We start from the raw sequence: 12,589 nt of genomic DNA on the forward strand, positions 1-12,589 counted from the left end.
CACCAGATCTCTAGTGCCAAAAATACCCGGGTGCCCTGCCAACACAGAGGAATGAACCTCGGAAATGACTCTGCTGGTCCATTTAGCAGGCACAAACAATCTGTCAGGTGGACAAGAGTCAGGCCTACCAGCCTGAAATCTCTGCAACACACGTCGCAGATCTGGAGAAATAGCTGACAGGATAACTCCTTCCTTAAGAATACCCACAGGTTCAGCGACTCCAGGAGCATCAGGCACAAAGCTCCTAGACAGAGCATCGGCCTTCACATTCTTAGAACCTGGTAAATATGAAACCACAAAGTCAAAACGGGAGAAAAACAATGACCAGCGGGCCTGTCTAGGATTCAGGCGTTTAGCAGACTCGAGGTACATCAGATTTTTGTGATCAGTCAAGACCACCACACGATGCTTAGCACCCTCGAGCCAATGACGCCACTCCTCAAATGCCCACTTCATGGCCAACAACTCCCGATTGCCCACATCATAATTTCGCTCAGCCGGCGAAAACTTCCTAGAGAAAAAGGCACAAGGTCTCATAGTAGCACAACCAGGGCTTCTCTGCGACAAAACGGCCCCTGCCCCAATCTCCGAAGCATCCACTTCAACCTGAAAGGGAAGTGAGACATCAGGCTGGCACAAAACAGGCGCTGAAGTAAACCGACGCTTCAACTCCTGGAAAGCCTCCACGGCAGCAGGAGCCCAGTTAGCCACATCAGAGCCTTTCTTGGTCATATCCGTCAACGGTTTAACAACGCTAGAAAAATTAGCGATAAAATGACGGTAGAAGTTAGCAAAACCCAAGAACTTCTGAAGACTCTTAACTGACGAGGGTTGAGTCCAATCATGAATAGCTCGAACCTTGACTGGGTCCATCTCCACAGCAGAAGGGGAAAAAATGAACCCTAAAAAGGGAACCTTCTGTACACCAAAGAGACACTTTGAGCCTTTAACAAACAAAGAATTTTCACGCAAAATCTTGAAAACCATCCTGACCTGCTCCACATGCGAGTCCCAATCATCAGAAAAAACCAGAATATCATCCAGATAAACGATCAAAAATTTATCCAGATACTTCCGGAAAATGTCATGCATAAAGGACTGAAAAACTGAAGGTGCATTAGAGAGCCCAAATGGCATCACCAAGTACTCAAAATGACCTTCGGGCGTATTGAATGTGGTTTTCCATTCATCTCCTTGCTTAATGCGCACAAGGTTGTACGCACCGCGAAGGTCTATCTTGGTGAACCACTTGGCACCTTTAATCCGGGCAAACAAGTCTGACAACAACGGCAAAGGATACTGAAATTTGACAGTGATCTTATTTAAAAGCCGATAGTCAATACAAGGCCTCAAAGATCCGTCTTTTTTAGCCACAAAAAAGAATCCCGCACCAAGAGGGGAAGAAGAAGGACGGATATGCCCCTTCTCCAGAGACTCCTTGATATATGAACGCATCGCGGTATGTTCAGGTACCGACAGATTAAACAGTCTTCCCTTAGGAAACTTACTGCCTGGAATCAAATCTATTGCACAGTCACATTCCCTATGAGGAGGCAATGCACTTGACCTAGACTCGCTGAAGACATCCTGATAATCAGACAAATACGCCGGAACTTCCGAAGGCGTAGAAGTAGCAATAGACACGGGCAGGGAATCTCCATGAATTCCATGACAGCCCCAACTTGACACTGACATTGCCTTCCAGTCCAAGACTGGATTATGGGTCTGTAACCATGGCAACCCCAAAACAACCAAATCATGCATTTTATGCAGAACAAGAAAACGTATCACCTCCCGATGTTCAGGAGTCATGCACATGGTAACCTGTGTCCAAAACTGCGGTTTATTTTCTGCCAATGGCGTAGCGTCAATACCCCTAAGAGGGATAGGATTTTCTAATGGCTCAAGAACAAAACCGCAGCGCTTGGCAAATGACAGATCCATAAGACTCAGGGCAGCACCTGAATCTACAAACGCCATGACAGGATACGATGACAGTGAGCAAATCAAAGTTACAGATAGAATGAACTTAGGTTGCAAATTACCAATAGCGACAGGACTAACAACCTTAGTAAGACGCTTAGAGCATGCTGAGATAACATGTGCAGAATCACCACAGTAGTAACACAAGCCATTCTGGCGTCTATGAATTTTCCGCTCATTTCTAGTCAGGATTCTATCACATTGCATTAAATCAGGTGCCTGTTCAGATAACACCATGAGGGAATTTGCGGTTTTGCGCTCCCGCAACCGCCGGTCAATTTGAATTGCCAGGGCCATGGAATCATTCAGACCTGTGGGAATGGGAAAACCCACCATCACATTCTTAATGGCTTCAGAAAGGCCATTTCTAAAATTTGCAGCCAATGCACACTCGTTCCACTGGGTCAGCACGGACCATTTCCGAAATTTTTGGCAATACACCTCAGCCTCGTCCTGGCCCTGAGACATAGCCAGCAAGGCTTTTTCTGCCTGAATCTCAAGATTGGGCTCCTCATAAAGCAAACCGAGCGCCAGAAAAAACGCATCAATATCAGCCAATGCCGGGTCTCCTGGCGCCAGCGAGAAAGCCCAATCCTGGGGGTCGCCCCGTAAAAAAGAAATAACAATTTTCACTTGCTGAGCGGAGTCTCCAGAGGAACAGGGTCTCAGGGACAAAAACAATTTACAATTATTCCTGAAATTTCTAAACTTAAATCGATCTCCGGAAAACAGTTCAGGAATCGGTATCTTAGGTTCTAACATAGGATTTCTGGTAACATAATCTTGTATGCCCTGCACACGAGCAGCAAGCTGGTCCACACTTGTAAACAAGGTCTGGACATTCATGTCTGCAGCAATCACAAGCCACTCAGAGGTAAAGGGGAAAAGAAAAAAAAATGAGAGAGAGAAAAAAAAACTCAGAGCTTTCTTTCTTATAATCCCACTTCTACAATGCATTTAACATTTAATACTGGCCTGGCAAACTGTTATGACCCCAATGGCGAGGGTCTCAGAGATATCAGCAAGTCTGCGAAGTACAAAAATCCAGCTCATAGGGCAGTGGTAACTGGGTTGACCATATATATACTCCTAACGCCAACCCTAGAAGTAGCCGGGGAACATGCCTACGTTGGTCGCTAGATGTCTCGCGCCAGCCGGAGAGCTAACTACCCCTAGAAGAGGAAAACAAAGACCTCTCTTGCCTCCAGAGAAGGGACCCCAAAGGTAGGATACGAGCCCCCCACAAATAATAACGGTGAGGTAAGAGGAAATGACAAACACAGAGATGAACTAGGTTTAGCACAGAGAGGCCCACTTACTAATAGCAGAATATAGTAAGATAACTTATATGGTCAACAAAAACCCTATCAAAAAATCCACGCTGGAGATTCAAGAACCCCCGAACCGTCTAACGGCCCGGGGGGAGAACACCAGCCGCCCTAGAGCTTCCAGCAAGGTCAGGATAAAGATTATATACAAGCTGGACAAAAATAGCAAACAAAAACAAATTGCAAAAAGCAAAAAAAACAGACTTAGCTTAATGAAGCAGGAACCAGGATCAGTGGACAAGAGCACTACAGATTAGCTCTGATATCAACGTTGCCAGGCATTGAACTGAAGGTCCAGGGAGCTTATATAGCAACACCCCTGACCTAACGACCCAGGTGAGCATAAAAGGAATGACAGACATACCCAGAGTCAAATCCCTAGTAGCCACTAGAGGGAGCCAAAAAGTAAATTCACAACAGGTCAACCCAATTTCGCATGTGAATCGAATGGTGGCTAGTGCATAATCTTTGCACATTGATTGCTATTGTTCTTGTTTGCATATGTCCTGATTACAATGATTTTTAAGCAAGATCGGCAGCCTGTTTACACTGAACGATTATGGGGAAACGAACGTTACTAAGATCGCTTGTTGATGATAATTGTAATATCTCACGCCCACTGTTGATAATGATTGAGGAGAAGGCCTTTGCACTATTTATAGGCAATTCCCTGACCTGTAAGGCTGTCAGGCTGCATACAAGAGCCACAGTCCAAATTGTGTTGGAGGTCTGCAATAACACCTATGAGGTGTTTAACTGCCTTGAAAGGTGGTGGCAGTCTAGGTTCTTTACCCAGCCCTGCTACCCATCCTTACATTGTGAGACAAAGGCAGCACCCTTGGCCCAGCCACAGCCAGGTTGAGCCAACATATTACGCCACAAGTGGCCGAGTCTATGTGTCCCCTCAGCCTAGTAACCCCTCATTGCAGCATATTCCCTCTATTTCATCCTTTCTTCTTCCACCACACTAATATCATACTTCAACCAATCCTAGCCCTCACCTTCCATCCCTAACCACTTATCACAACCTGTAATATGTGTTTATTTTTAGGATGACTCATATGTTTTTTTAAAATTAACAGAAAAAAGTTAATAACATCCATATGTGTCATGAATCCCCAATGGCTAGGGATAGCACGGGACAAGCAAAGTATAACAAATATCGGACGAGCTCTAGGGTGATGGAAACTGGGCTGACCGCTGCCCTACGCCTGACAAACGCAACTAGAGATAGCCAGGGAGCGTGCCTACGTTGGTTCTAGACGCCACGCACCAGCCTAAGAGCTAACTAGTTCTGCAGAGAAAACAAAGACCTCACTTGCCTCCAGAGGAATTAACCCCAAAAGGTATAGTTGCCCCCCACATGTATTGACGGTGAAATGAGAGGAAGGCACACACATAGAGATGATGTATATAGCTTTAGCAAATTGAGGCCCGCTGAAAACTAGAAAGCAGAGTGATACAAAAGGGGACTGAGCGGTCAGCAAAAAACCCTAATCGAAAAAACCATCCTGAGATTACAAGAACCCATGTGCCAACTCATGGCACATGGGGAGAACCTCAGTCCACTAGAGCAACCAGCTAGCATAGAGACATTCTAAGCAAGCTGGACCAAAAACCAAACAACTGAAAATCAGCACTTAGCTTATCCTGAAAGATCTGGGAGCAGGTAGGCAGGAACCAAACAGAGCACATCTGAACACATTGATAGCCGGCAAGGGAAATGACAGAAAGGCCAGGTAAAATAGGAAACACCCAGCTTCTGATGGACAGGTGGAAACCAAAAGCCGCAACCCACCAAAGTCACCCAGTACCAGCAGTAACCACCAGAGGGAGCCCACAAACAGAATCCACAACAGTACCCCCCCCTTGAGGAGGGGTCACCGAACCCTCACGAGAACCCCCAGGGCGATCAGGGTGAGCTCTATGGAAGGCGCGGACCAAATCAGTCGCATGAACATCGGAGGCGACCACCCAGGAATTATCCTCCTGACCATAACCCTTCCACTTAACCAAATACTGGAGTTTGCGTCTGGAAACACGAGAATCCAAGATCTTTTCAACGACATATTCCAATTCTCCCTCCACCAGCACCGGAGCAGGAGGCTCGACCGAAGGAACAACGGGCACCTCATACCTCCGCAACAACGACCGATGGAACACATTATGAATAGCAAACGATGCTGGGAGATCCAAACGAAAAGATACAGGATTAAGAATCTCCGAGATCCTATAAGGACCGATTAACCGAGGCTTGAACTTAGGAGAAGAGACCTTCATAGGGACAAAACGAGAAGACAACCACACCAAGTCCCCAACAAGAAGTCGGGGACCCACGCGGCGACGGCGATTAGCAAACTGCTGAGTCTTCTCCTGAGATAACTTCAAATTGTCCACCACCTGATTCCAAATCTGATGTAGCCTGTCCACCACCACGTCCACTCCAGGACAATCCGAAGATTACCCCTGACCAGAGGAAAAACGAGGATGAAACCCCGAATTACAAAAAAAAGGAGAGACCAACGTGGCAGAACTAGCCCGATTATTAAGAGCAAATTCGGCCAGTGGCAAAAAAGCAACCCAGTCATCCTGATCAGCAGAAACAAAACACCTCAAATAAGTTTCCAAGGTCTGATTAGTTCGCTCCGTCTGGCCATTCGTCTGAGGATGGAATGCAGACGAGAAAGACAACTCAATGCCCATCTTGGCACAAAACGTCCGCCAAAATCTAGACACAAACTGGGATCCCCTGTCAGAAACGATATTCTCCGGAATCCCATGCAAACGAACCACGTTCTGAAAAAACAAAGGAACCAACTCAGAGGAGGAGGGCAACTTAGGCAAGGGCACCAAATGAACCATCTTAGAAAAGCGGTCACACACAACCCAGATAACGGACATTTTCTGTGAAACCGGGAGATCAGAAATAAAATCCATGGAAATGTGCGTCCAAGGCCTCTTCGGGATGGGCAAAGATAACAACAACCCACTAGCCCGTGAACAGCAAGGCTTAGCTCGAGCACACACTTCACAAGACTGCACAAAGGCACGCACATCCCTAGACAAGGAAGGCCACCAAAAAGACCTGGCCACCAAGTCTCTTGTACCAAATATTCCAGGATGAATCAGCCAACACAGAAGAATGGACCTCGGAGATGACTCTACTGGTCCAATCATCCGGAACAAACAGTCTTTCTGGTGGACATCGATCCGGTTTATCCACCTGAAACTCCTGCAATGCGCGTCGCAAGTCTGGGGATACGGCGGACAATATTACCCCATCCCTAAGGATACCAGCAGGCCCAGTGTCTCCAGGAGAGTCAGGCACAAAACTCCTGGAAAGAGCATCTGCCTTCACATTCTTTGAACCTGGCAGGTATGAAACCACGAAATTGAAACGAGAAAAAAATAACGGCCAACGAGCCTGTCTAGGATTCAAACGCCTGGCAGACTCAAGGTAAATGAGATTCTTGTGATCAGTCAAGACCACCACGCGATGTTTAGCACCCTCAAGCCAATGACGCCACTCCTCAAATGCCCACTTCATGGCCAAAAGCTCCCGATTACCCACATCATAATTGCGCTCGGCGGGCGAGAATTTTCTAGAGAAGAAAGCACATGGCTTCATCACCGAGCCATTAGAACTTCTCTGTGACAAAACCGCCCCCGCTCCAATCTCGGAAGCATCAACCTCCACCTGAAAAGGAAGTGAAACATCTGGTTGACACAACACAGGAGCAGAAGAAAACCGGCGCTTAAGTTCCCGAAAGGCCTCCACGGCCGCAGGAGACCAATCAGCAACATCAGCACCCTTTTTAGTCAAATCAGTCAAAGGTTTAACAATACTGGAAAAATTAGCAATGAACCGACGATAAAAATTAGCAAACCCCAAGAACTTCTGAAGGCTCTTAACAGATGTAGGTTGTGTCCAGTCACAAATAGCCTGAACCTTAACGGGATCCATCTCAATAGTAGAAGGAGAAAAAATGTACCCCAAAAAAGAAATCTTCTGGACTCCGAAGAGACACTTTGAGCCCTTCACAAACAGAGAATTGGCCCGCAAAACCTGAAACACCTTCCTGACCTGTAGAACATGAGACTCCCAGTCATCAGAAAACACCAAAATATCATCCAAATACACAATCATAAACTTATCCAGATATTCACGGAAAATATTGTGCATAAAGGACTGAAAGACTGACGGAGCATTGGAGAGTCCAAAAGGCATTACCAAATACTCAAAATGGCCCTCAGGCGTATTAAATGCGGTTTTCCACTCATCACCCTGTTTTATCCGCACCAGATTATACGCACCACGAAGATCTATTTTAGTGAACCACCTAGCCCCCTTAATGCGAGCAAACAAATCAGTAAATAATGGCAATGGATACTGGTATTTGACTGTAATCTTATTCAGAAGGCGATAATCTATACAAGGCCTCAGGGAACCATCTTTTTTTGCCACGAAAAAAAAACCTGCTCCCAGAGGGGACGAAGATGGACGAATATGTCCCTTTTCCAAGGACTCCTTAATATAATTCCGCATAGCAGTATGCTCTGGCAGTGACAGATTAAATAAACGACCCTTAGGGAACTTACTGCCAGGAATCAATTCTATAGCACAGTCACACTCTCTATGAGGAGGGAGCGAATTGAGCTTAGGCTCCTCAAAAACATCTCTATAATCCGACAAAAACGCAGGGATCTCCGAAGGAGTAGATGAAGCGATAGAAATCGGAGGTGCATCATCATGAACCCCCTGACATCCCCAGCTTAGCACAGACATTGTTTTCCAGTCCAGGACAGGATTATGAGTTTGTAACCATGGCAGACCAAGCACTAGTACATCATGTAAATTATACAGTACAAGGAAGCGAATCACCTCCTGATGAACGGGAGTCATGCGCATGGTCACTTGTGTCCAATACTGCGGTTTATTCATAGCCAATGGTGTAGAATCAATTCCCTTCAGAGGAATAGGAACTTTCAGAGGCTCTAGACTAAAACCGCAGCGTTTAGCAAATGACCAATCCATAAGACTCAGGGCAGCGCCTGAATCCACATAGGCATCGACGGAAATGGAAGACAGTGAAAAAATCAGAGTCACAGACAAAATGAACTTAGACTGCAGAGTATCAATGGCAAAAGATTTATCAACCCTTTTTGTGCGTTTAGAGCATGCTGATATAACATGAGCTGAATCACCACAATAAAAACACAAACCATTTTTCCGCCTATAATTTTGCCGTTCACTTCTGGACTGAATTCTATCACATTGCATAGTCTCAGGTGCCTGCTCAGAAGACACCGCCAACTGGTGCACGTGTTTGCGCTCCCGTAAACGCCGATCAATCTGAATGGCCATAGCCATAGACTCATTCAGACCTGTAGGCGCAGGGAACCCCACCATAATATCCTTAATGGCCTCAGAAAGACCATTTCTGAAGTTTGCAGCCAGGGCGCACTCATTCCACTGAGTAAGCACCGACCATTTCCGAAATTTCTGACAATATATTTCCGCTTCATCATGCCCCTGAGAGAGGGCTAATAAAGCCTTTTCAGCCTGAATCTCTAGGTTAGGTTCCTCATAGAGCAATCCCAATGCCAGAAAAAACGCATCCACACTGAGCAATGCAGGATCCCCTGGTGCCAATGCAAATGCCCAATTCTGAGGGTCGCCCCGTAGGAACGATATAACAATCTTGACCTGTTGAGCAGGGTCTCCAGAGGAGCGAGATTTCAAAGAGAGAAACAATTTACAATTGTTCCTGAAATTCAGGAAGGTAGATCTATCTCCAGAAAAAAACTCTGGAATAGGAATTCTAGGTTCAGACATGGGAGTGTGAACAACGAAATCCTGTATGTTTTGAACCTTCGCCGCGAGATTACTCAGGCTGGAAGCCAAACTCTGGACATCCATGATAAACAGCTAAGATCAGAGCCATTCAAGGGTTAAGAGGAGGTAAGAAGCAGCTAGACAGCAATTAAGGGCTAGGCAGCAAAACTCTGAAGGAAAAAAAAAAAAAAATTTCCCTTGAACACTTCTTTTTCTCCTGCTTCAGCCCAAACAATTAACACTTTGTGGGCCGGCTATACTGTCATGAATCCCCAATGGCTAGGGATAGCACAGGACAAGCAAAGTATAACAAATATCGGACGAGCTCTAGGGTGATGGAAACTGGGCTGACCGCTGCCCTACGCCTGACAAACGCAATTAGAGATAGCCAGGGAGCGTGCCTACGTTGGTTCTAGACGCCACGCACCAGCCTAAGAGCTAACTAGTTCTGCAGAGAAAACAAAGACCTCACTTGCCTCCAGAGGAATTAACCCCAAAAGGTATAGTTGCCCCCCACATGTATTGACGGTGAAATGAGAGGAAGGCACACACATAGAGATGATGTATATAACTTTAGCAAATTGAGGCCCGCTGAAAACTAGAAAGCAGAGTGATACAAAAGGGGACTGAGCGGTCAGCAAAAAACCCTAATCGAAAAAACCATCCTGAGATTACAAGAACCCATGTGCCAACTCATGGCACATGGGGAGAACCTCAGTCCACTAGAGCAACCAGCTAGCATAGAGACATTCTAAGCAAGCTGGACCAAAAACCAAACAACTGAAAATCAGCACTTAGCTTATCCTGAAAGATCTGGGAGCAGGTAGGCAGGAACCAAACAGAGCACATCTGAACACATTGACAGCCGGCAAGGGAAATGACAGAAAGGCCAGGTAAAATAGGAAACACCCAGCTTCTGATGGACAGGTGGAAACCAAAAGCCGCAACCCACCAAAGTCACCCAGTACCAGCAGTAACCACCAGAGGGAGCCCACAAACAGAATCCACAACACATATGACAAAAATATGTGTCTTTTGTGTTTTGGTCTTTCTTTTTGAAGTAATAAATGAAAGTTAAACTGTATTATGCCTCATTATTTCTTTTCTGAACACATTATATGATGTAAAGGTTTTTTTAAATTAAAACAAAACACAAAATAAAATTTATAAAAAACAAAACATATTTAGAAGACATACACACAATCAAATTTTAATGGCAAGTAACATACCAATCTTGCCACATAGTATTTCCCTCTGGTGGTGACAAGGCTTGAAAAACTCCTCGCGCTGGCATGTCAGGCTTGACATGTCACTCTCCAAGGAGAAATATTACAATTTGCACTGACGAGGGGCAATACCCCGAAACACAGTGTCTGCTAATTGAGATTTTATTTATGGCTTTTATCCTAAGTCATGTGGCAAGACTTGTTAGAGAGTCGATATTGACTTTTAGGATTTGCACTTCCAATAGGTGGCACTAGAGTTATAGTCCTCTTCCTCTCTGAAGAAACAATTTTCATATTTCCCAGAGAAGCATTGCAAGCCTTCAAAGTCTCCACACCTTGGCATGTCAGGCTTGACATGTCACTCTCTGCAAGGAGAAATGTTACTTTGGACTTCTGGTGTTAAGAAATATGCATAATAAATGTCCTGTAGTTTAAGTGCAGAAGGCTCCGGCTGTGTAGGTGGTCTGGGATTGGGTAAATACTGTTCATCAGGAGGCACATCCTCCAGACACTCCTGGATCCTGGTATAGTTGTGGAGGATCACTCATGCCTTAACTACAAATTTTATATTTTGCTTGCTTAATTGGATGGCTGACATAGGCACCCTCTATTCAGCACATAATATACCAAAAACACTTTCAACCACTCTCCATGCACGTGACAAGTAGTAGTTATAAACACATGTGTAAAGGGCCTCATAACTTGCACTCTTGTACAGAACTAAGTGAGAGGTTAAGTTTTGCTCAGCAACAAGACATCAGACAGTGTGAGAGTTAACTGTAAAGACAGTCCACAATGGATGGGAGCATTGGGAATCTCTGGGTTGTTAGAGATTTTTGCAGGAAGTTCAGTCAGTAAGTTTAAGTTAAGAAGAGAGTGTGGAAAGATCAGGAGAGGAGTAAAACTAGTGTGCAGCTGAAAGGCACAAGTCACCAAAAACATGTAGGAACTTTAGAGATGACTGAGATCCAGTACAGCGGGCAAGTAGGTGACACTCATTAGTGAGAGAAGTTAAGGAATAAGATGTGGGGTCCCTGTGAAGGAAGGGTGCTGCCCAGCTGAGGACACAGAAGAGAGTAGCAGCACCAGGAGCTGCTTTTCTAAGTGATCCCAGACTGCAGGTTTGGGTACAAGTTTCACGTCGTAACATTTCAACCTTTGTGGCCCTGTAACAGGAAGATGGAGGTATATCTAATTTTCTCTGCTTGTTTACCATCCACATGTAAAATGCCATTGCCCAAAACTGATAAGTAGTAAAGGTATTGGCCTGCACTCTGTCGAGTTGCTGGTGTAACGGGCCAAATGACCCTTAGTCCATTCAATGAAAATTTACAGCACAATCTGTATTTTTGTGGTGATGCAGCAGCAGGAGGCCAGACAAGGTGAGGGAGTGCTGCCAGTAATGTGATTTAAAGCAGAGTGCCATATTTTTCTCATCTCCGGGACTATACAGCTCACTTTGCACACTACCCTGATCAGGGAAATAGCCCCATACAAACTGCATCTATCTCCGTGACTAAGGAATTACCAACGACGTATTGATTAAGACCTACAGTAGGACAGGTCGAAACGTCACTCAAATATAGTCGCTTTAGAATTTTCTCCTGCTCTATTTCTATTTTTTCTGTTCCCACAAGCTGCAAATAAATATTATTTTTTGGCATCACCACAAAAATACAGAGTGTGCGGTGAATTTTCATTGAACAAAACTGATAAGAACATACCTCTGTATGAGGCAGAAGAAGTTGTAAAGTGTACTGCCTGATGCCTTGTGCGCTTAACTGTGTTGCCAAGTAGAGAGCGTCTTGCTTTAATGAACATGCCTGGTGTCCTTGTCTTAAAATCTAATGGACCTGGTGAGGAGTGGAACGGGACCAGCTAGAAGGTGAAGTTACACCTTCAGCAACATTACCAGCATATACACACACCCACCCAGAACTCTCGTCTTTACTGTAAGAACATAGCGGGGCATCAAACTCATGATACTCGCCTACTGCCCCGGGCATCATTTCACTGGCAATATACAATGTTGGTCTTTATTTACATTTAATTATTTATTTCCTGTTTTTGTAAATTCAATGTTTTATATTATTTTTTCAGTTCTTTTAATTGCTTTATTGCAGGATAGTCATACTTATAATGATTGCACTTACCATGGTTAACCTGTGTATTATTTGATTAGATAGGGTAGACTTTATCTCTATTGTGAGCTTGTC

This window comes from Ranitomeya variabilis, chromosome 3, assembly GCF_051348905.1.
Source record: "Ranitomeya variabilis isolate aRanVar5 chromosome 3, aRanVar5.hap1, whole genome shotgun sequence".
Taxonomy (NCBI): domain Eukaryota; kingdom Metazoa; phylum Chordata; class Amphibia; order Anura; family Dendrobatidae; genus Ranitomeya; species Ranitomeya variabilis.